The following is a 26,836-nucleotide window of genomic DNA, read 5'->3' as shown; positions in this document are numbered from 1 at the left end:
TTCAATTTGCATGCATTTTTAAAAATATACCTACTTCCATGTAAAATCTGGATTTTAAGGAAACAAGAATTTTTTTTTTTTCACATAAAATATACACACATATGTTTATAACATAGGTAGTAAAACTATGGACTTTCAATGCATTCTAAATAGTCATCCAACTGAAACATGGATGTTTCAGTTGGATGGATATGAGAGGATAAACACACATGTATTTTATAATCTGTGAAAACCAGAAATGTGCTGCTTATAAGAACATAAGAACATAAGAAATTGCCATGCTGGGTCAGACCAAGGGTCCATCAAGCCCAGCATCCTGTTTCCAACAGAGGCCAAAACCAGGCCACAAGAACCTGGCAATTACCCAAACACTAAGAAGATCCCATGCTACTGATGCAATTAATAGCAGTGGCTATTCCCTAAGTAAAATTGATTAATAGCCATTAATGGACTTCTCCTCCAAGAACTTATCCAAACCTTTTTTGAACCCAGCTACACTAACTGCACTAACCACATCCTCTGGCAACAAATTCCAGAGCTTTATTGTGCACTGAGTGAAAAATAATTTTCTCCAATTGGTCTTAAATGTGTTACTTGCTAACTTCATGGAATGCCCCCTAGCCCTTCTATTATTCGAAAGTGTAAATAACCGAGTCACATCTACTCGTTCAAGTCCTCTCATGATCTTAAAGACCTCTATCATATCCCCCCCTCAACCGTCTCTTCTCCAAGCTGAACAGCCCTAACGTCTTCAGCCTTTCCTCATAGGGGAGCTGTTCCATCCCATCATTTTGGTTGCCCTTCTCTGTACCTTCTCCATCGCAACTATATCTTTTTTGAAATGCGGCGACCAGAATTGAAATGTGGCGATCAGAATTGTACACAGTATTCAAGGTGCGGTCTACTATAGTAGATCTCTATGAGGATAACTTTCAAACAGCTGCACACACGCTCATATACACGTTTATTAATGCATAAAAATCTACTCCTGTATTTTGTAAGCTGCACACATATAGGGGCAGATTTTAATATCTACACCTGATTTTATAACCTGCGCGCGCAGCCGCATGCATGTTATAAAATCCGGGGTCGGTGCATGCAAGGGGGTGCACAATTTTTTTTTCCACCCCCTCACCTTCCCCTCCCTTCCCCTACCTAACCCACCCCCCAGCCCTAACTAAATCCCCTCTCCTACCTTTGTTGAGAAAGTTATGCCTGCCCAAGGCAGGCGTAACTTGCGCGCGCTGGCCAGCTGCCGGTGCGCCATTCCTCGGCCTGGGGTCTGGTTCAGAGGCCTTGGCCAAGACTTTCCCTGTTCTTTCCCTGTTCCTTCCAAGGCCACTCCAAAATCAGAGCGGCCTTGGAAGGAACATTAGTGTTCCTTACTGGTACTTGATATATATATATATATATTTGTTTTTTTTACATACGTGCTCATGCTGTAGGGTGCATTTAAACATATTTTACAACCTGTGAATATTATCGGAGCGGCCTCGGAGGGAACTTTCCTTCCTTCTACCCCCCGCCCCCCCTTCCCCTCCCTTCCCCTCCCTAACCCGCCCCCCAGCACTACCTAAACCCCCCCTAGCCTTTGTTTTGCAAGTTGCACCTGCCTCGGGGCAGGCATTGGTTGCGCGCGCCGATCGTGTGCCAGCGCACAATCCCCCAGTCTAGTGGCCCTACAGAGGCCTTTGGCCATGCCCCTGCTCCTGCCATGCCCCTTTTTTCAAGCCCCAGGACATATGCACATCCCAGGGCTTGCGCGCGTCACTGGGCCTATGCAAAATAGGCTCGACGTGTGTAAATCCAGCTGGATTTACGAGCGTAGGGCTTTTAAAATCTGCCCCATAATATTCACAGGTTGTAAAATATGTGTAAATGCACCCTACAGCATGAGCACGCATGTAAAAAAAACAAATATATATATATACGGTATATATCAAGTACCAGTAAGGAACACTAATGAACCAATTTTATATCTCAGACACTAAAAATATGCATTTATTTTTATCAAACCATAAAAAGCTGGTGTTACCCAAACTACTTGAAAAAATTCTGATATTGTAGTATCAAAATGACCAAAAAAAACCACCCGTGGTGGGAATGTTTCACTAGCTTTGCGACGCCGTGAGCAACATTTCATTTTTGAATGGCAGACTTTTATGCCTTAGGTAATGAATTCTGCTATAGAATGGGAGGCTTTTTTATACTAAAACATTTTTTCCAAAAATTTTTCAATATTTCTAAGTGTCACTGATTGTATTTTTTGGAAGCTTTCATTAAGGGATTCCTTACTGGTACTTGATATTTGTTTATTTTTTGAATACTTTATTTCTTGCTTTTTAGCCATTTTTTTAATTTACTTATATATATATATATATATATATATATATATATATACACACACACACACACATATTGGACATCTGGATAAGTTCCAGTTTATTCGGCTAAATAGTGGCAAAGCTGCTACTTATCTAAATAAGTAGCAATTTTGTTTCTTAATTAGCTAGATAAGTGGAACGTGACCAGAAAACTGTTGCTATGAAACAATACCATCTGCTAGGCAACCCCCCTGCAAGCAAGGGCTCACACTGGGCCATGCTCAGACCTGCTCTAGCCTCCATCTTGAAAGCTGAATGATGCAACAAGGGCAGCCGTATAAAACCCTCCCTCACAGGTTAATCCCTGCCTCACCATAGAGTTTCTTCTATGCATCTGGCCCTTTGTCCGTGTACTGTTTGTTTACCATCCCTGCTCCAAGACTCCTTGTTCTTGTACACCTTGTCTTGTTCTGTTCTTTACCTTGAGTCAGTCCTCCTAGTGACCTTTCTTGCCTCTGTGTTCTTAGCATTGCCCGGTCCTATGTTAGGCCTCCTGGTGGCCTTCCTTGCCTGTGTATTCATAGCTTTGCTCCTGTCCTATGTCAGGCCCTTGTCCATGTGTTTCCCTTGTGCTATCTCTTGTTGTTCCGTGCTTTGTCTGGTTCCTTATTTGGTCTCTGGACCAACCATGCCTTGTGCTTATTAGTCAATCCTTGTCTTGTCGGTGCAACCCTCTGTTTCTGTTCAGTATGGGCAGGGCACCTTCCTTTCCCCTTGTTCTTGCTACCTGCTGGTTCCAGTTGGTGCTCAGTTCCTGATCCTGTGGACCGCCCTCCATAAGACCTGCCAGTCCCCAGCACCGGAAAGCCCAACCCAAAGGGAAAGTGGCTGATCAGGCAAAAGGCTTACGCTTGTCCTGCCTGCTCCTGACCCCTGTAGACTCCTTGCTAGAAAGACTAGGGGGCACTCCATGAAGTTAGCATGTGGCACATTTAAAACTAATCGGAGAAAGTTCTTTTTTACTCAATGCACAATTAAACTCTGGAATTTGTTGCCAGAGGATGTGGTTAGTGCAGTTAGTATAACTGTGTTTAAAAAAGGATTAGATAAGTTCTTGGAGGAGAAGTCCATTACCTGCTATTAATTAAGTTGACTTAGAAAATAGCCACTGCTATTACTAGCAACGGTAACATGGAATAGACTTAGTTTTTGGGTACTTGCCAGGTTCTTATGGCCTGGATTGGCCACGGTTGGAAACAGGATGATGGGCTTGATGAACCCTTGGTCTGACCCAGAATGGCATGTTCTTATGTTATGTTCTTATTGGCCAACATGGCTGTGATATGCTATTTAAGCTGAAACATGTCCAGATAAACACCACTTTAAAGAGTTAGCCGGATAAATCGAAATTTATCTGGGAATGTAGCAAGCAACTGTTATACTTGTGTATTTTTACATCTAAACTTTTAAAATATATATGTGGAGATTATACCTGCATAATTTTCAGGAATTTACCCCTCATAGGTTGACGTTTATGCATGTAAATCGGGAGATTTTCTCACATATGCGAGGCAATGAAATTACCAGTTTTACCAATTAGTTTACCAGTTTGCCCAGACCATATGGAAGTCATCGAGATCCTCCTAGTTCTTCAGCCTCAACTCCCCCTATTTCACCCAGAACTCCACCCAGTCCATTTTTCACTTTTAAGATGTTTACTATCACTTACTCTAGATATAGAAGCAGGTGTAAATATAGTCGAATAAGCTGCCAAATTTACATGAGTAAATTGCTTATAAAATAGCAACTTATTCATGCAAATATTAGCCCCATCCCAGAACGCTCCAGCCCACCCCTTCTTACACATGCAAATTTACACATGGGTCCATACTTACACATGTATTTTGCCATTTACACACATATGTACTCATTTTTACACATGCAACTCTTTGAAAATTCACCTTTTTAAGTGGGCAGTTAGAGAATTTCCCTCCATTATGAAGAGGCCTTCCCAGGCATGTAGTTAGGTCATGGGAGGAGAATAATCTATGAAGATTGCATTTTCAGATCTCATGGTGGAGAGCAGATCTAACTTATCAAGGAAACTTTAAAACTTAACCACATATATACTGATGAAAACATCTAAGAACATAAGAAATGCCATATAAGGGTCCATCAAGCCCAGTATCCTGTTTTCAACAGTCGCCAATCCAAGTCACAAGTATCTGGCAGGATCTCAAAGAGTAGATAGATCCCATGCTGCTAATACACAGGGATAGGTAGTGTCTTTCCTCCAAGTCTTCCTGTTTAATAACGGTTTATGGATTTTTCCTCTAAGAATTTGTCCAAAACTGACTTTACCACATTCTCTAGCAATAAATTCTTGAGCTTAATTTTGCATTTAATAAAACACTATTTTCTCCAATTTGTTTTAAATGTGTTATTTACTAATGTCATGAAGTGTCCTTGAGTCCTTGTATTTTTTGAAAGCATGAACAACCGATTTGTATTTACCCTTTCCACTCCATTCATGATTTTATAGACCTCTATCATCTCCCACCTCAGCCGTCTCTTCTCAAAACTGAACAGCCCTAACCTCTTTAGCCTTTCCTCATAGGGAAGCTCTTCCATCCCCTTTACATTGTGGTTGCCCTTCTCTATACTGCATCACTTTGCACTAATCCACATTGAATTTCATCTGCCATTTGGATGCCCGGTCTCCCAGTCTCATGACGTTCTCCTGCAATTTCTCACAATCCGCTTGTGATTCAGATCTTGGCTAATGTTTACCCAGATAACTCGCTGTTCACAGCTCTGCTCAGTATTGACCTCCCATGCCACTTTGAATTATATTACTGTTTTTGCCATCATCACGTCGACTGAAAGGCTATTCCATGCATCCACCACCCCTTCTGTGAAGAAATATTTTCTGTTGTTACTTCTAAGTCTGTCCCCATTGAGTCTCATATAGTGACCTCTTGTTCTAGAATTTCCTTTTTTTGAGCCAGCAGTTTCCTTCTGCTCCTTTGTACTTCCAGTTCAATTGATATCAGGGCTTGGATCAGGTACTGCAACCCTTAATTTACAACTTCCTTGGAATGTTCCCCTATTTTATAACCATAATCCCCTTCCAACTAAACATACCTTGCTTGATCATTGCAGTGATGGTCCTGAGACTAGACGTTATGCACTATGGCTCCTTCCAGAATGCTCCAATCAAGAGCCCTGAATCCAGCCACATGGTGTCTCTTTTAAGCAATGAGTTTAACTCCCTCTCCTCCAAGCACTGTGAACATTGCCTCTCCAACATCCCCAGCCACAGATGACTCGAGGAGCAGAACATCCAACTCAAGTATCAAGTTGGAGAGCTTCTACACAGCTATGCACAGCATTGCCACCTGAGGCACTAGACCGGCCTTAGAATTTCCTTTTCACTTAAAAATGTTTACTTCTTGTGCAATATTTAATGTGGCCAAACAGGTGGATAAAGAGACAGCAAAAGCCAGAAAAATAGTTGGCTGGATAGGGAGTGGAATGGTCAGAAGAAAAAGGGAGGTGATATTGCCCCTGTATAGGTCCCTCATGAGACCTCATTTGAAATTCTATATACAATGCTGGAAACCGCACCTTCAAAAGGATATAAACCGGTTGGAGTCAGTCCAGACCACTAAAATAGTCAGTGGTCTTTGTTCTAAAGCATATGGGGACAGACTTAAAGATCTAAACATGTACACCCTAGTAGAGATGTGAATCGGAACCGGAATCGGTTCGGATTCCGGTTCCGATTCACATGTGGGTTTTTCTTCATCGGGCCCGATCGTGGTTTTGTTTATCGGCTGCGCCCGAGCTGATAAACAAAACACCCACCCCGACCCTTTAAAACTAATCCCTTTGCTTCCCCCACCCTCACGACCCCCCCAAAAACATTTTACAGGTACCTGGTGGTCCAGTGGGGGTCCCGGGAGCAATCTCCCGTTCTCGGGCCGTCGGCTGCCACTAATAAAAATGGCGCCGATGGTCCTTTGCCCTTACCATGTGACAGGGTATCCGTGCCATTGGCCGGCCCCTGTCACATGGAGGGAGCACTGGATGGCCGGCGCCATCTTTAAAAATGGCGCGGGCCATCCAGTGCTCCTACCATATGACAGGGAACGGCCAATGGCACGGATACCCTGTCACATGGTAAGGGCAAAGGACCATCGGTGCCATTTTGATTAGTGGCAGCTGATGGCCCAGGAGCGGGAGATCGCTCCCAGGACCCCCACTGGACCACCAGGTACCTGTAAAATGTTTTTTTGGGGGGTCGGGAGGGTGGGGGAAGCAAAGGGATTAGTTTTAAAGGGTCGGGGTGGGTTTAGGGATAATTTTTGTGTGCCGTTTTTCCCGCCCTCCCCCAAAACGATAAGAGAACCCCCACGATCAATATCATGGGGTTTTCCTATCGTTTCGGGGGAGCCCCCGATTTCTGACGATTTTGAAAATATTGACGATATTTTCAATCGTCCGAAGCCCGATTCACATCCCTACACCCTAGAGAAATGACATGATAAGGGAAATATGATAGAGACATTTAAATATCCCAAAAGTTCCTATGCTCAGAAAGTGAGCCTCTTTCAATGGATGAGAGTGAAAGGGGGGTAGACTTAGGAATGATCTTAGAAAACGTTTAATGATAGAGAGGGTAGTGGATGCATGGAATAGCCTCCCAGTGTAGGTGGTGGAGAGAACTCCTGAGTCTAGCCCCTTTCACCTTCATCCCATGACCCCTTTTTCCTTTGAAGTCTTGGAGGTATTTACATGTCTCTATCATATCTCCCCTAGTTCACCTTTGCTCTAGGTTATACATGTTTAGATCTTTAAGTCTATTCCCAAATGCTTTACAATGAAGAACTCTGACAATTTTAGTAGTCATCCTCTGAACCAACTAGAACTGGTTTATATTCTTTTCTAGGTATGGTTTTCAGAACTGTACACAGTATTCCAAATGAGTATTCACCAGGGACCAATACAGGGGTAATATCACCTTCCTTTTTCTGCTTACCATGCCTCTCCCTATGCAGCCAAGCATCTTTCTGGTTTTTGTCATCGCTTTATCTACCTGTTTGGTCACCTTAAGATCATCAGATATGATCACCCCGATCCACTCTTCTGTCATGCTTAGAAGAATTTCACCCGCAAAACTGTACCTCTCCCCTGTGTTTTTGCATCCTAAATGCATAACTGCATTATTAAGCATTAAATCTTAGCTGCTAGACCTTAGAGCATTCTTCAAGCTTCACTCGATCCCTCCTCATATTTTCCACATCTTCCTGGCTATCTGCCCTGTTGCAGATTTTGGTATCATCAACAAAAAGACAAACCTTTTTCCGATTATCCTTCTGCAATGTCACAAAAATATTAAAAAGAGCCAGTCCCAGAGGCAACCCATTAGTAATGTCCCTGCTCACCCAGAACCCCCACCCAGTCCTTTTTCACTTTTAAGATGTTTATGATCACTTACACCAGATAATGAGCAGGAGTAAATATACACAAGTAAAAGACTATACATGTCACTATGGCAGGTTGCAAAATAGCCTCTCTCCAGAATGCCCCAACCCACCCCTTCACTACATGAACAAATTTACTCACAATGCGTGTATATTATGGTTTTTAAAATATTTTACAAACACATTTTTTTTACATGTGCATCTTTTAAAATTTACCTTTAAAGAAGAACTTACCTAATTTAAAAATACAGTAAACATGTAATCCACCCAAACTTCCCAATCTCACCAATCCCCCTCCTAACCCCCAACCCCAAATTATAACATAACTTCACATACAAAAAAAAACAAGGCAATGAGTACCGCAGGAAGACTTGGGAAGGAGTCCACTTCATTATATGAGATGATTATCTGGGAAATTTTTAACCCTGTACTGGGTTTGTAGTCCCAAGAATACATTGTAGCCACTGGACTGCAAGCTCATTTTCAATGGGAAACCCCATTCAGGGTTTCCATTTGAAAATGTGTCAGCTATGGGAACAGGGCCTGAACTTCAGTACACACATTTGCTTTGCAGCAGATATAAATATACCCACCAAAACTATTCACTGGGCTTTCAAAATGAAAGCCCCATGTGTACTCTCCCTCCCCTGATATCACCATGCTCCTCCCCACCACTATTCACTGCAAATAAAAGTACCCACGCTTTAACCTATGCTGATACTTTTCCCTGCATTAATGGGAGATGGCAATTTTTAGTTGGTAAACAGTTATTTACCCATGGAAGAAGCTTTGAAAATTGCTCTCTATGGAGTCATTTTTAACTACCTGCATAAAAGTTTGGGTTGTTTGTTACACGCACAAATTGCATCACTTCTCCGAGTGAATTTACGTGCATTATTTCACTTTGAAAAGGATCCTGGCAAAACTCCCCACTCCCCTAATTTGTGTGGAGTGTTCTGAGAACATGTAAATGCATACTTTTGAAAACTGAAAAGTATGCATGTATACCCAAGCCCCACTAATCTCTCCCCTCCCCTTCCCACGCCCCCATGACTCCCAGAACACCTTCCACTATGCAAACAGGATGTATGCAAATTTTACACGACTGTCAAATGGGCAATTTTCAAAGAGGCCTTTTCTGTGGGTAAAGCACTGTTTTACCTGTCAAAGTCTCTTTGAAAATGATCCTTCCTGTGATAGATTGAAACATATAATCATAAAGGGTCTTACTCAGAAAGGACTTTCATCCACTCTGTACCTGGGGACAAGACCTTTATTGAATAAGGACCATAAAATGTCATCTTTTTTACATTTAATTATTTATATTTGCTCATCACAGAACTTGTCTTGTACTACAGTATGTTGTTATACATCACAAGAACTTTCCATAACTAAAGAAAGCAAGAAAGGAATTCATTACTATCCCAAGCATCGATCCCCATTTCTCTTTCGCGTATATTTTGTTCCAGTCTATATCTGCTTCATTATCATAAATGATGATGATTATGATAATATGGTTTCCTAATAAGACAGATCTTAAAGCTCATACTGATTTAATTTCTTTGCTAGCATTGTTCTGTCTTCATTTTTCAAGCTTTTTCTTATTAAATCCATGCTCATTCATTTTCCTGTTCAGCTAAGTCATCCATATTTTGCAAACAAGTGGGAAAATGGCATCCTTTTCTTCTTTCAGTGTTTAAATATGGCCCAATGCACAAAGCATCAATAGAGGCTAGTCTATATCTCATTCTATTCCTCCGTAAAGCAGTCAGCATCTAATCTTAGAAGCTGTAACTTTCCTTTTGGGAGCATTTACCCACAATGCTACAATTAGAACACAAGAAAGATGGCAATGGAGGTAAAGAAATGAATTACTACAGTTATAGCATCTCCACACATTTGTTGCCCTGAGATTATAGAACTTTAAGGAGGTCATTTTCAGACTTACAAAGGGTTTATGTACATAAAATCAGGCTGTATGCTAATAAGCGGTCTTAAAGGTGAATTTTAAAAGCCCAGCGTGGACATCAATCAGGGGATGTGTGAATAAATCGAGTTGGCGTACGCTGACCATATTTTAAAAAGTGCCCAGATACAAGCGTAAATTCCATGGCATGCACATCTCAAAAGTTTAGGAAAAGGGTGGGGAGTGCACGTAGTCTGGGCAAGGCAAGGGCATTTTGTGGCCTGGCCAAGAGATGCGTGCATAAATACTTATTTAGTTACTCCGTTCATTTTCAAGTTAATTGGCTCTTACGTCATAATTAATGAGTCCTTCCTATCGCGGTAGGTATATAATCCTTGAGTAAAATGGCGGATCCGGCTGCCTGACAGGACCTGCAGCCGAGTAGCAGACGCTGAGCGGCAGTACTGGGAATTGTAGGTATCTAGCATTACCATTTGATTTTATGCAGTTTAGCAAGGAATTGACACAATGTGTATTTCTATTTTCAGTTGTGGCATTGCGAGGCCCCTGAGGAAGCTGGTGCAAGAAACACGAGCCGTGTCGGGCCAGTGCCAACTGTTAAACCCTGACTGCATACTCCCGCTATATAATGCTACCTACACCACGATAAGTAAAACGTTATACTGCCTCATAAATTGCTAGTAAACGGACACAAGCTGTCCTTACTTGATCTTTTGGGCAAAGAGACCGATGATTTGAACAATTATAACGGTGCACTTCGCTTACAGTTATCACCGTAGTACCTGAGTGGCGTCCTGTGCACTGCACTGCATATGGTATTCTAGCCACATTTGTATGAGGTCTCTTTGTCTATAAATAAGGCTACAGTAAATCTTGCCGTATTTTTAGTGATGGTATTTAGAAATTGTTAGTTTAAGATTCCATCCCTTCGGACAGTTGGTTTTATAAGTGTTAAATACTTACTTGTGCACCGAGATCTCCTGCTGTGTAACTTTACTTTTGCTATGGATGACATGTGAGTTATAACATAAAAGGATCAATCCATTTTTGAGGGTTTAAAGGGTCTGGGTAACTGGGGGGAGTGAAGGCTATGAAATCAGGTATGGTTGGAAGACCTATCTGTTAACTGGGCAAACTGGTGGATGACCTGGTAAACTGGGAAGGCATGGATGCACTCCTTTTAAAATCCCCCAACTTACATGCTAGAAGTGGAATTTGCTATTTTATAAAATGCGTGCATACACCTGCACAAGTTATAAATAGCTGTGGGCCGATGCATGCACAATGTGTGCCCGTACGCCTGTTTGAAAGTTACCATCTTAGTGCAGGCCAGGTGAATTTTCATAAAGTTGGCAATCTGCTCATTCTAAACCACAAATAAACAAAGCCTCAATAAGAATCCCTTTTAAAGTATCAGAGAAACAAATAACGAGGAAACAATACTTTCTTTGTAAACTCTGGTGTCCGGTATCACTTTTATAAGTGATAACCACTCATTGGTTATGACTCTAATGGAAATTAATACCATTTTAATATTGATAATTTTGTGCTCCCATAATTAAGTGTTAAAAAATTAAATATTTTATACGTTTTTTCTATTTGCTTGAAATGTAAATGTCTTCTTCTCTTATATGAAATGACCTCAAACTCTCCTCAATCAATCAACCCAACTCATATCCTCACATTAGAGCACCTATATTTATCTTTTGAGAATGCGTATGGAAATACCGCTGATTAAGGTCATGATTTCCTCAAAGAAGAGTTGAGTCATCTACCCAACACAGGCAGTGTTTCAACAATATACGTCTGCTTCAGGGACTGAAGAGTTATCTAGTATAATTTCTCTTTCTAACGTCATAGAAAAAATTGGCATCACATTCACCACCCTCCAGTCATCTGGTACCATGGCTATTTTAAATGATAGGTTCCAAATCACCAGAAACAGGTCTGTAATTTCATTTTTTTAGTTCCTTCAGAACTCTGGAATGAATGCAATCCATTCCCGTTGATTTCTTGTTATTCTTTAGTCCGTCAATCTGAATTATTCCATCCTCCAGTTTCATCGTGATTCCATCTAGTTGCTCAGTGTCATCACCATCTGTTGTGATTACTGTGGTAGTGATACAGTGGACCCTTGGGCCGGACTGCAAGGAGGCTTCCTAAGCAGACCGGGAGGCGGAGTCTATGGGTCTGGCAGGGCTTCACCCGGGACCCAGAATCCCCCCGGGAGGAGCCCGTAGGGATCCGGGCCCTTGGGACTTAGGCTGAAGGTGGACCACAGAGGGTATGGCAGAAGCAGGCCCAGGAAAGGTAGAGATCAACCAGTAAGTTCAGAAGCAGGTCTGGGGCAGACAGGCTGCTGGCCAATAGAGTACTGAGGCCGGACTGGGTCAAGACAGGTAGCAGGCGAACAGAGTTCAGAAGCGGGCCAGGGGCAGGCTCGGCAGCCAGTAGGCAGAGTTCTGAACAAACCGAAGTCGTGGCTGGTGGCACGCTGAAAAAGTGCTGAAGCAGACCGGGGTCGTGGTTGGCAGCTAGCTGGCAGAGTGCTGAAGCAGACCGGGGTCGTGGCTGGCTGCAAGCTGGCAGAGTGCTGAAGCAGACCGGGGTCGAGGCAGACGGCAGGCTGATGAAGAATTGAAGCAGACCGGAGTCGAGGCAGGCAGCAGGCAGACGAAGAACTGAAGCAGACCGGGGTCGAGAACCAGGAAGACAATCGAGAAGTCTCTGAAGCTGGAACAGGAACGGAACCAGGAATCAGCAGAGTCCGGAAGGCAACTGGCATTCAAGGAACCTTGTTGCAAGGCGACAACTAGGAGTCTGGACGCTGGTTAAATGCAGGCCCGGGGTGTGACGTCAGCTCGGGGGCTATCCTGTACTTCCGGGTCCTGGATGCACATAAGGGCCTTCCTCGCGCGCGCGCGCGCGAGGCAAAGGGAGCGGCAGAGCTTCTGGCAGCCTGGACGGCGTTCTCCTCGTGGGGAAGCCGCGACTATGCGGCCCACCGGACCGGGACCTTGGCGCATACTCTCGGGGACCGGCGTGGAGGTAAGCGGACCCGACCGCGAACATGGAGGAGGCGGTCAGGACTGCAACACCATCAAAAAATGTTTCCAGTATGAATATGATGCCAACCTCATCCTCAGTAAAGACAGAGGCAAAGAATTAATTTAGTTTTCCTGCTATTTCCACCGGACCGGGACCTTGGCGTGTACTCTCGGGACTGGCGTGGAGGTAAGCGGACCCGACCGCAAACATGGAGGAGGCGGTCGGGACTGCAACACCATCAAAAAATGTTTCCAGTATGAATATGATGCCAACCTCATCCTCAGTAAAGACAGAGGCAAAGAATTAATTTAGTTTTCCTGCTATTTCCTTGTCCTCTCTGACCACCCCTTTTACCCCTCAATCATCTAGTGGCCCAACTGACTCCCTCACAGGATTTTCACTTCAAATGTACTTTTAAAAGTTTTTATTACTTGTTTTTATCTATATGGCAAGTTTCTATTCAAATTCTTTCTTTGGCTGCTTAATTAATTTTTTACATCTAACTTGCCAGTGCTTATTCTCTTCCTTACTTTCCTCATTTGGGTCTGCTTTCCATTATTTAATGATGCCCATACATACACACACACACACACACACATATGCAGCTCTCACTCTCTTATGCTCTCTCTCCCAAGGAAGCTCTCATTCCTGCATGCTCTCTCACAGGCTCCCTCACAGACACACAGACTTCCTCAGTTCCACATGCTCTCTCTCAGAAATCGGCTCTCACACCCACAGTTCCCTCACCACACACCAGACTCTCTCTCACATCATCTCTCACACAAACACACACACAGGCTACCTTACACATACACACACACATGCAGGCTGTCACTCACACATGCTCTCTCTCACAGGCTCCCTTACACACACATACAGGCATCCTCACTCCCACAGACTCTCTCTCACAAACCAGCTCTCATTTCCACCGGTTCCCTCATACACACAAGCAGGCTCTCTCTTTCGTAGGCTCTTATTCTTACAGGTTCTCACACAGAAACTCACAGATACACACACACTCACTCTCTCAGGGCCTCTCCCTCCCTTGGGGGTCTCCATCATCCCCCTTCTTCAGCCACCATAGAATGGGGTCCATGGAAGACTTGCTACAGGGCCTCTCCTTGTGCCCCTGCAGGATGGGGTCTACCATGATAAATCCATTTGGGAGGACAATGCCATTCCCTCACAACAGCATGCTAGCAGCAGGAGCAGCATTTAAGCTTACATCATCTTCTGCTGCCACGGGGCCTGTCACATGGAAAGAACAGCAAAATCTTGTAGCTTCTATTGTAAGACAGGCCCATGGTATCAGGAGATGATGTAGGCTTAAACACTACTCCTGCTGCTGGGTCATTCAAAGTGGGGGAGGAAGAAGAGGAGGACAAGGATCGATGGGTGACAAGTCTGATTGCAGTAAATTTCATCCCATTGGATCAGGCAAGGATTGTGTTACCCCAGGCCTGATCTGATGTTTGAAACTAGGATGGCAAAGTGGTGGCATTCCATTTTTTGAGGGTGATACTTGCTACCCCATAATGACGCCTATGCCGCCAGTCTGTCCAGTTATACTATACAAACTGATAATGATATCTCCCAGCTGCCTAGCAGAATACCTGCCAGATTTCATCTTTCTTGTCTTCCCATTTTGTAATCCACTCTCGTCAGTAGAAGAGCATACAAGTTCCCCCCTTAGTTGCCACCAGCACCCAGCATTCCCATGCCTTCACGCAGCTGTTCCTGAGTCTTCTTCCTTGAAGGTTCATACTTCTTGGGGATAGGAGGCCTGCTGGTAGTAGTGGCAGTAGAAGGCATGCCAGCCTGGGCTATCCTCCTCTGCCTCCTCCTGACCCAAAAGATCAGGAAGAGAACGTCCCCTCTTGAGTGATAAGCTCTGCAAGCAGCTGTACATCCTGGGACTAAAGTTGGGTTTGTGAAACCGTAGAGCCATTTTGATGATGTTTCCACACATTTCTGGAACTGAAAATCATATGTGCATAACTTTTGTACATATGAAATATATGCGTGTATTTTCACACATAAATTAGCGTCCAAAGATAAACGTGTATATGTACTTTCAGGAAACAGTTAAAAAATTTGCTTTTTAAGCATGCATTTGGACTATTTTCATAAATGTTTTAACTTCCTGAGAACAGTGACATAAGACCATAAGATTTGTTCTGAAAATAGGAAATGCAGATATGTAATAAGATTAATAACAACTACACATAGTAGCACATAGTGAATGATGGCAGATAAAGACCAGAATGGACCATCTAGTCTGCCCAGCAAACCTTCTGTTAATGGTAATAGCAACTGCCACTCTGTGCAGCCTACCCCCAAGCCTTTTGTTAAGGGTAGTAGCAACTACAATTCCGTGCAGGCTACCTCCATGTAGAAATGTAAACGTTAGGTGTAACAGAAAAGTTGCCACATTTCATTTTCTAGGCAGCATGGATCCTTTGTGTTTGTCCCACATCCTTCTGAATTCCATCACTGTTCTGGTCTTCAACATCTCCTCCAGGAGGACATTCCATGCATCCACCACCCTCTCCATAAAGAAATATTATTTTCTCACAGTGTTCTTGAGTCTTCTCCCTTTGAGTTTCTTATTGTGACCGCTAATTTTACATCTTCCTTTCTATCGGAGAAGATTTGATTTTTGTGCATTGATTCCTTTCAGGTATTTGAAGGTCTGTAACATATCTTCCAGTTACGGTTTATCAAAGTCAATAAGTGCTAATTGAGCAGTTTAGCTTGAAATTCATAGAATCAGAATATGCCTATTAGCCTGATTAGGGGATTCTGTACAATAATGAGAGTTATTGTTTTATTGTAACTATGTATATTATTATTAGGGACTTTGGTTTTGGTTTTTTTATTGTATTTTTCCTGGGGATTTCAATGTTATTTAAAAAAATCAGTAGAAAAACTATTTTTCTACTGATTTTTCTCCTGTGTGTTACAACAAAGTCATTTTTCCACTGATTTTTTTTTGTTATAACATTGTAATTCCCAAGAAAAATACAATAAAAACCAAAAATGAAGGTCCCTAGTTATGTATGCCACCAAGAGCCATGAACTGTGTGAGGTATACATTTTTTAATAAAATAAGTAAATATGTATTTTATGAACTGTATGGGTGTAACTTTAGACAAACTTACTAATGTGTGTATGTGTCTACTTATTCACATTATTGAATAGTATTTATTTATTTATTTGGGACTTTTATATACCGACATTAGTGTACAACATCATACCGGTTTACATTGTAACTAAAAGAGTGGAAAATTACAAAAAACAATTAGGGGGTGGGGTAAAATATGCTTTGAAATATATTTTTCATCACTTCATCCTGAGCTCAGATATCTCACCCTAATGTAGCATTGTTTTCTACTGGGTGGTACTCACTTTTACTCAATGGGAAAAACATAGAACCTAGTTTGTGACAAACTGGTATAAAAATCTTTAGTTCATTACTAACCTATCTCATTTCCACCTTATTCAGAGAAAAATTAAACCATATGCTCAATTGTGATTCTTTCCCCATGTTGATGTTATAGTTGGAAATACTCAGAGCATCTCAAAGTACTATTAACATATAGTAAAACTCAAGTTTCTGGATAGATACTTCAGTTCCTGTTTTAATACAAGTATGAACTGAACACAGTTCTATTTATGAGGTCCACAGCAACTCAGATATTATTCTTCAAGTAGATTTAAATAGTTTAGTCATTTCAGACAAAAGAAATCTCATACAATCTAAAAGAAAAAAATAAAAAATAATATTGTGTAGAATATCAGTACTATTATTACCGTGCATTATGCTAATACCTTGGCTTTACAGTTTCTTAATATGCAGCATGAAAAGATAATTATTTTGGATGAAAAAACATCATGTGTTATTTGTTGTAAAACATTGCTCTAGGTAATATGAAAAAAATTGGTACTCCATCCAAAACTACATTAGGCAAAACAGCAGTTAATGTTCCTAGGTAAACTAATCAGCAAACTACATAAATAGAGAGATAGATGTGTATGAGAGTATAACCCCCTCTTTGGGGACCTACTAGAATTCAGGGGGCATTTTTCTCCCCAACTCCCTGTCTTTCTCTACTCTCAAGCCACTCAGTTCACTGCAGGCCCTGGGACACCAGGGTTCTATCCAGGGGGAGGAGGATTCAATCTCCCGGACCCTAGGATCACAGGGGTGAGTACCTTTAATACTCACACTTTGGATGTCCTTGCTTTAGGATACTTCTGATTCTTAGTGGGGTGTTCTAGTGGGGTGTTCAACCAAAATTTACTTGAAGTCCAATTCACAACAAAATTCTCCACTTTTATCTTCTTGCAAAAATAAAAAGTTCAATGGTATCTCTTTTCTCAGTTCTGTCAGCTGAGTTAGTGTCTCTAAGGTGGTACTAGGCAAAGACCTAACCCTTCAGATGTTAGAAGGGGGGATCCCAGTGGTAAACTTGGATCTCCTTATCTCTTGCTTTTGCTAATGGTATACTTGGACTTCTGTTGGTAGAAAGTGCCAAAAGTTTTCAAAATCCAAAATCTCTTCTCCTTCTCAATGGGCAAGAATTGGTGACAAAAGAATTCCTTCCAAACCTCTTTGCAACATACTTCTCTCTCTTCTCTGTTAGGTCACTGTTGTTCCTTCTTAGCTGAGTGGCAGGGAATTACAGAACCTTATCCTGACCTCCCCAAGCAGAGATGAAAATCCTCCTTAGACAGGACCAAGCAATCAAAACGTAAACCTCTTTGAAAAATAAACAACTCTTCGAAACACTCCTCATCCACTCTCACAAAGAACAATCCATTGCAGCCCTAAGGGGTTCTGTCCAGTGCAGAGTCCCTTCCCCTTATCAGGATGAAGGGTCCAAAATGGGGAACAAAATACATAATTCCTTCTCTCAAAATTCCAACTCAAAAAAAATAAAACAAAACCCACGCTTCTTCTCAGGCATAGCCTGTTTTTAAGGAGTTGGCTAAGGGACTTAGGTGGTCCCTTACATACCAGGCCGATGCAATACCAATGTGCTAAAAACATGCATCCAAATGAGCGAAAAATAACCTCTCCTGGGTGCTCTATGCAATAGCGAATTGCATAGAGCATCCCTAGTGTGTCCATGGCATCAGGCACCCAGGAGAAATGGCTGTATGCGGACTAGGAAAATAGATGCTCTATTTTATCAGCATCCATTTTCCTAACCCATGCACAGCCATGGGTATATTTCTAATCCCCAAAAGCACCACAAAACAGGTGTAACCCTAAATCCAAAACATACAAAATTCACACCCTTTCTACAAATGTTAGAAATGGACAAAAATCCTCTAAATGTTATTTTTTGTAATTCTTATCTACCAAACAAATGCTCTTGGCTAAAAATTATTATGGAAAAATTGGTAGTTTCATATAAAGTTAACACCATTACTATCCAGGTAATCGGTACTATGATGTATATATAATCATTAACTACCAACCTTCTTCCACTCTATAATGTTATTTTTTTCTTTTTATTAAAAATATTTTATTCAATTTTTTTTGTTGGAGCAGGTTGGTAGTCCATTATTAATAATTGTAGGAAGAATGTGAATTTTGGAAGTTGTGGTTATATCTTTGCAATATAATCAGTAGGTGAAGTTAAGTCATTACGTGGTTAGATTCGTTGGTCGATATGATAAACCAAAATGACTATACCAACATACATCTATCAATAAATAGATTAAGGCGCTCTCTCCACAATGCTGTCACAATACCATCATACTAGGCATCATCGTATTTAGCTTGCACTTTTTAAACTCTGCCTTTTGCTTAATCATAGGTCATTTTATTGGAAAGTTCCACACAATTCTTTTTTTTGAGAATTTTATATGCTATTAAAATTTGAAAAGTACTTAACTTGGTCCTTCATCTCCCGACTTAGGACTGATAATCCTAAGTCGGGAGATGAAGGACCATCATGAACTCATTGAAATATTGAGATTACCAAGTTAAGTACTTTCAAATTTTAATAGCATATAAAATTCTCAAAAAAAAGAATTGTGTGGAACTTTCCAATAAAATGACCTATGATTAAGCAAAAGGCAGAGTTTAAAAAGTGCAAGCTAAATACGATGATGCCTAGTATGATGGTCATGTGACAGCATTGTGGAGAGAGCGTCTTAATCTATTTATTGATAGATGTATGTTGGTATAGTCATTGTGGTTATATCTCTTACATCTTTCTTAGTGAATTCTGAAGCAAATAATTCATTTAGTCTCTCTGCTATGGCTTTGTCATCCCTAAGTGCTCCTTTTACCCCTTGATCATCTAATTGTCTAACTGACTCTCTTGCAGACTTTTTACCTCGAATGTACCTGAAAAAGTTTTTATTATGAGTTTTTGCTTCCATGACAACCTTTTTTTAAATTCTCTCTTTGCCTTCCTTATCAATGCTTTGCATCTGACTTGCCAGTGCTTATGCTGTTTCCTGTTTTCTTCATTCAGATCCCTTTTCCATTTCTTGAAAGATGTTCTTTTAGATATTATAGCCTCTCTCACTTCACCTTTCAACCATGCCTTTCATTTAGTCTTCTTTCCACCTTTTCTAATGTATGGAATACATCTGTTCTGGGCTTCCAAAATGGTATTTTTAAACAACATCCATACTTGACTTAAACTCTTAACCTTTGTAGTTGCTTATTTCAGTTTTTTCCTAAACATTTTCCTCATTTTATCATAGTCACCTTTTTGAAAGTTAAATGCTGTTGTAGTAAATTTCCTTTTTGTGCTCCCTCCAGTTATTAAGTCAAATTTGATAATTTTGTGATCACTATTGCCAAGTGGCTCCAACACTGTTACCTCTCGCACAAAATCCTGTGTTTCACTAAGGACTAAGTCTTCAATAATTTCCCCTCTTGTTGGTTCTTGTACCAGTTGCTCCATGAAGCAGTCGTTTATTTAATCTAGGAACTTTACTTCTGTAGAATGTCCTGATGTAACATTCACCCAGTCAGTACTGGGGTAATTGAAATCACCCATTATTACTGTGCGGCTGATTTTGTTAGCTTCCCTACTTTCTTTAAGCATTTCATTGTTTGTTGGTTCATTCTGGCCAGGTGGACGGTAATGTACACCCATTACTATTTTATTCCCTTTTCAACTGAAATTTCTATCCATACAAATTCAACATTGCATTTTGTTTCCTGCAGAACTTTTATCCTGTTTGACTCAATGCTCTCTTTAACATATAGTGCCACCCCTCCATCAAACTGATCATTCCTATCATTTCTATATAATTTGTACCCTGGTATCACAGTGCCCCATTCAATATCTTCCTTCCACCGGTCTCTGAGACGCCAATTATATCTACCTCTTCATCCAGTGCTATACACTCTAACTCTCCCATCTTATTTTTTAGACATCTAGCATTTGTAAATAGACATTTCAAAGAATGTTTCTAGTTTGTATTAAAAACTGCTCATCAGTTGACAGGGATAATTTGGAATCTTTCTGCACTTTACTTAAAGGCACCTGATCCATTTGGTATTTATTGTAACCTCTCTACTGGGATGCCCTAGTTCCCCTGTTCTCTTAGTATCCTTCCAAGATATATCATTCCAAGCCATATGCTGTCTCTTCTCCAAGCTGAACAGCCCTAACCTTTTCAGCCTTTCCTCATAGGGGAGCTGTTCCATCCCCTTTATCATTTTGGTTGCCCTTCTCTGTACCTTCTCCATGGCAACTATATCTTTTTTGAGATGAAGTGACCAGAATTGTACACAGTATTCAAGGTGCGGTCTCACCATGGAGCGATATGGAGGCATTATGACAATTTCCGTTTTATTAACCATTCCCTTCCTAATAATTCCTAACATTCTGTTTGCTTTTTTGACTGCTGCAGCACACTGAGCTGACAATTTTAAAGTTTTACCCACTATGATGCCTAGATTTTTTTCCTGGGTGGTAGCTTCTAATATGGAACCTAACATTGTGTAACTACAGCAAGGGTTATTTTTCCCTATATGCTTCACCTTGCACTTGTCCACATTAAATTTCATCTGCCATTTGGATGCCCAATCTTCCAGTCTTGCAAGGTCCTCCTGTAATGTATCACAATCCGCTTTTGATTTAACTACTCTGAATAATTTGATAACCTCACTCGTCATATTCCTTTCCAGATCATATATATATATATATATTGAAAAGCACTGGTCCAAGTACAGATCCTTGAAGCACTCCACAGTTTACCCTTTTCCACTGAGAAAATTGACCATTTAATCCTACTCTCTGTTTCCTGTCTTTTAACCAGCTTGTAATCCATGAAAGGAAATTGCCTCCTATCCCATCACTTTTTAGTTTTCTTAGAAGCCTCTCATGAGGGACTTTGTCAAACACCTTCTGAAAATCTAAATATACTACATCTACCAGTTCACCTTTATCCACATGTTTATTAACCCCTTCAAGAAAATGAAGCAGATTTGTTAGGTAAGACTTCCCTTGGGTAAATCCATGTTGACTGTGTTCCATTAAAACATCTTTCTATATGCTCTATGATTTTGATCTTTAGAATAGTTTCTATTGTTTTTCCCAGCACTGAAGTCAGGCTCACTGGTCTATAGTTACCCGGAATGCCCCTGGAGCCCTTTTTAAATATTGGGGCTACACTGGCCACCCTCTAGTCTTCAGGTTCATTATTTCTTTGTTTATTTAAAGTCTTTGTCTTCCCCTTATAACAAACCAGTCATGCTAAGCGAATTACAATTAAAACAAAAAAAAACAGCAATTAACATCTAAAAACACAAAAAACATCATAAAAAGGCTATACAAACATAAATTCACAGAAAAACTGAAAAAAAACTAGTCCAGAAATCATCCGCACAAGGCACCAAAAACCTTAGGCATCGGTGGTTATAAATGCTTCCTGGAATAAAAAGAGTCTTCAACTGCTTTGAAAGAGTACAAAGTCATCAATAGCTGGCAATGAATTGGGCAGAGTGTTCCATAATGTGGGTGTTGAGAGTGAATTGTTTAGTGGACCCTTGGTCCGACCTGTGAGAGACTGGGGAGAGGTATACTATAGTCTCTGGAGAGTGACAGGTCGGGAGGCGGATACCAGGCAGGAGCTGAAGGTGAGGTTCACCCCTGAAGCCAGTACTCCCCCGGGAGGAGCCCGTAGGAGCCCAGCCACTGGGACTTAGGAGATCACGGAAGCTGGAGCTGGAGCAGTAAGGCAGGGATCAGGAGACAGGCAGGAACTGAAGCAGGCTAGGACTGAAGCAAGCAGGAACTGAAGCAGAACTGGCTACTGGAACCAGACAGGAACTGAAGCAGGACTGGCTACTGGAACCAGCCAGGAGCTGAAGCAGGACTGGCTACTGGAACTAGACAGGAACTGAAGCAGGACTGGCTACTGGAACCAAGCTGGAACTGAGGCAGAACAGATTACTGCAAGCAAGCCAGACAGAAGCAAGACAGGTACTGGAACCTGGCTGGAGCTGGAACTGAAGATGTGTACTGGAACCAGGCTGGTGCTGAGGCTGAAGACGAGAACTGGAACCAGGCTGGACCTAAAGCTGAAGACAGATATTGGAACCTGGCTGGAGCTGGAGCTGAAGGCGAGTACTGGAACCAGGCTGGAGCTGGAGCTGAAGACGAGTACTGGAACCAGGCTGGACCTAAAGCTGAAGACAGATACTGGAACCTGGCTGGAGCTGGAGCTGAAGGCGAGTACTGGAACCAGGCTGGAGCTGAAGCTGAAGACTGATACTGGAACCTGGCTGGAGCTGGAGCTGAAGACGAGTACTGGAACCAGGCTGGTGCTGAAGTTGAAGAAGATACTGGAACCTGGCTGGAGCTGGAGCTGAAGATAGCCGGAGTCAAGCAGGAACCAGGCTGGGAGGCCAAGGAAGACTAGCAGGAATCGGACAGGAGACGAAGCAAGCACAGGGGCTGGCGAGACACGTCGGGGCCCGGTGCAACGTGGGAGCGCTAGGGAACCCTGTTGCAAGGCCCCGACTGAGAGCCGGCGCCGAGTTTACATACCCCCCGGCGTCTGACGTCAGCGGAGGGGGCGGTGCGTCTCGTGGCGGGAACAGGGCTATATCTGAGCCCTTCTTGCGCACGCCCGCGCCTAAGGACTGGGCGTCCCCTGGAGAGCCTCCGACGGCGTTGCCCCTGAGACGTTGCCAACGAACAAACCGGCCTGCGCACCGGCGGGAGCAGGAGGAAGGAGGTAAGGTCCCGGTCGCGACCGAGACTGCAATAGTGGGACCAATAATAGAAAAAGAACAATTCAAAGAAAACTTGGGGCTGACAACAGTTCTCTAGTGAAACATTGCCTCCACTGTCTAAAGATTTTGTATCTTGACTACAACTATTCTTCCCCAGCAAAGTCATCTTCTGATGTGTCTTTAAAGAAGTGGAAATTTTTAATTTCTTTAGTTCTTGAGTTACACAAGAATTTGGTTATGCTAACTTTGAGCTGGATTTTCTATCTTCGAAAAGTTTTCTGAATCGAGCGGTAACGGGGGGTGGGGGGGGCAAAGCGGGAGGCGGGTCTGCGAAATCCGGCAGCAATCGCACCACCGCGATGTTATCACTGCCGGCTTTCGCACCCAATAGCGCCACCGTGAAAGGTGGTCCTATTGTGCGCGCTACTGGCGGCGATAAGGAGTCTTACCTTTTTGCTGACAGTGAAGTTTCCACAGAATCCTCCCCAACGCCGCCCCGACTCCTCCTCTTCCGGTCCCGACGCCATCCAGACTCCGCCCCTATCTAGCTATCGCACGCAAAAAGGGACTTTTCACGTGCGTTAGGGATAGAAAATGGCCCCCTTTGCATTAAAATATTCTGCTAAATGTTGTATTGCCTATAGAAATCTTTACTATAGATTCTGAAAATCAAGTCCATTGTCTGAATTTATAGAACAGCTAAATGCACTACCTCCAGAGTTACACTCTTTAAGTGAAACCAGCTCTGCTTTTTCAGAAGGCTAGTGAGGTTCCTGGTGTTATATGCTGTATATATTCTTTCTGCTGATGGCTTGTAAGTCTTGCAACTGCCTGCTTTCATTTTCTTCCCTGTATTAGGTGATTTACTTTTCTTTCTATTTTACATTATCTTTGTACTCCCTATTTACTTTAGGAATCTCCAGCTTTGTCTTTGACTCTTTAGATTAATATAAATGTTTGAAATTCTGATATGATATTGTGCAGTTCGAAAGCAATTGAGGTTTTTGGCAGCTCAAATATTTTAAAATCTTTTGAAATAGAGAGTTTTAAAAACATGTCAGCACCAGATTATCTTTGTATGCTTTCCAATATATGGAATGTTGGAAAGAATTATCCACAGGCACAATAACTCTCCAAAAAAGGGACATTGATTTACTAAATTTGGCATGCAAGAAGAAAATGTGACTACCTCAAAGGAGTTTGAAAACCAGAAACACTGGATTAGTATTCCTAGAAAACCTAGCATACAAAAAAATATCCATCGCTTTCTACGGGAAATTGTTAGAAGCTGTTCAAAGTGTTAGAATACTGACAAGTGCTCTGTTCCAGAAGACCCTGCCCTGCCCCTCACTCCCACTGTTCTAGCATTTTGCCACAGAGCAACACAGGCAGAGAGAAACAGGGACAGGAAAATAACTGAAACAATTGGCAAAGGATGGCATAAAAAGGTGCTTCCAAAGTACACACATAAATACTACACCCACTACCACCCCATATCCCCCACTCCTACACACTCCCACATATCCTCACAAGCACGTGCATCCCACACACATACACACAAACACAACATCCACACATTTGCTACAGCACACTTACACCCACCCAAACTACACCCCCAAAGAGACAGAAGAAATAAATAATGCTTCATTTCAATTCACCCCTCCCCACACACACACATCCCAACCCCTCTACCCTCATCCAACATACAGAACCCACACACATACAATCCCACCCACAAATATCTACCCACACATTCCTTCACAACCACATCCACTACTTACAAACAGCCATACCTCCCAAAAACACACTTCCCAATCTCCCTACACACAAACATCTTCCACAATCCCCTCCCACCCAATACATCCTAAAAAATATTGCACCCCAATCCATCCCCAAATCCTCTATCCCCCCACATACACACACACATACATTACACACAGCCCTCTATCCCCCATATACACAACCTCACATCCCAAATACAAACCTCTACCACCCCCATCCACCCATACACAGAGACATCCCCACACACAAAGCCCAGCCCACATATACCATCTAGTTTTATACCCACAAACACATCCCCACACCCGTACACACCCTTCTACAAATCTATTTTGGAAAGCATTTCCAAAGCCATGCTTCTTCATGCTTTCCCTATTTGTTTATGCTGTTTCAATAATTAGAATCATCAAATCCATTAAATATTTATTAGGTATAATGTTCCACTCATCAATGAAAGTAGGTTGCACTGGAGTGGAATCAGAAAAAAAATACTCATTCAAATCTTGCCAAAAGTTGAATTTGGAGCCATTTCCTGATGTATTTAAAAAGGATTGGACTGTGAAGACTGGCTGGAGGAAGGGAGATACTTAGTCACTTTGCACAACCGAAACAAATTCTGTGCTTATTTATTCCCACAATTAACAGAGATCAGCATAAAAAAGGTTCAAAGAGGATGATGTTTTTCTTTCCACTTGGTCTAACCTCAGTGGCTCTAATAGTCTTTTCTGGATGGTGTAGGAGGAGCCAACACTCCTGCAACTGAGTATTTCATTTACAGGATTTAAAGGAGCTGACTTAAAGAGAGTGCCATTAGTAGATTCAGATTGACCAAAGCTCTCATGCCTCCAATTTGGTGAGCTTTTCTTCTTTAGAGCTAATCATGTCTTCATAGCTTCTAGCATTTTATGGTGTGCCACTTTATTTCTGTGATTGATGGGAATGATATTGATTATTACCCTCTCTTTCCTTTGCCCTCCCCCATTGGCTTGGCTGCTAACTCCATGTCTCTGTGTCTCCTATCCTCTTCTCCCTCTACAGAGAAGCACAACTAGCCATTGCTTCACCAGGTGCCTGATCGAGCGTGCCTTTGGGCTGCTGAAAAGCCAGTGTTGTTCTGTAAAGCATATTGAAAATCTACATGCTTGTAAAACTAGCAGGCAGTAATGCAAGGAAAAATAAATATTCTGAATTAGAAAATAAATAAAACAGATAATCACTCCCATTAGGGGTTTTTTTTATTAATTTATGATTTTTCAATAAATGTTTCTTGTTCATTTGGATCTGATTGCGGGAGAAGGGGGAGGGGCACTCAGCAAAACTGTTTGAGGGTTTTTTTCTTTAAAAGATTGTGGATATTCAGAATAACATTTTGAAGAGTGATTCTCAGAAAACATCTAAGATAGATGTCTTTGATATTTAGATTAATGACTCAAGATCTTTGCATGGTAAATTTGTCCATTTTAACTGTATGACTCAAGTGGGAATCCAAAAAATCTTACAAACTGTGAGGTCACTACATCTGATTTAGATCAAATTCCCTCTAAACTGATAAAGGAGAAAAAGTGGGCTTGCTCCCTTATCTTACTTCTATTGTTAATACCAGTTTGAATCAAGGTTCTGTTCCTTATTCATTACAGCAAACCATAGTTAGATCTTTATTTAAAAGTTTTAAACTGGATCCAACAAATTAAAAAAATTATAGACCTATTTCTACCTTACCCTTTTTTTCTAAACTTCTAGAAAAAGTATTTCTGTGTCATGGTTGTCTGATTTTTTTGTTAAAATCAATGCCCTTCATTCTGAACAATTAGGTTTTAGGTTAGGTTTTAGTACAAAGATGCCTTGTATTACTAACAAATGAGATTCCAGCATCTAAGGATCCTTGAACCTATGCTAATGCATACTTATAGTTCTTAGATCAACCTGTTCAGCTTATAAAGAATCTCAATTCTGTTTCTTTTCTTTTTCATCTGTTTTGTTCTGATCTTTAGAGAATTTAGAGAGACTTAAACATTTTTTTAAAATAGGTTTACTGGTTTGAATGAAATTGTGC

This window comes from Rhinatrema bivittatum, chromosome 6 (assembly GCF_901001135.1).
Source record: "Rhinatrema bivittatum chromosome 6, aRhiBiv1.1, whole genome shotgun sequence".
Lineage (NCBI taxonomy): Eukaryota > Metazoa > Chordata > Amphibia > Gymnophiona > Rhinatrematidae > Rhinatrema > Rhinatrema bivittatum.
Note: the sequence above shows the minus strand (reverse complement) of the source record.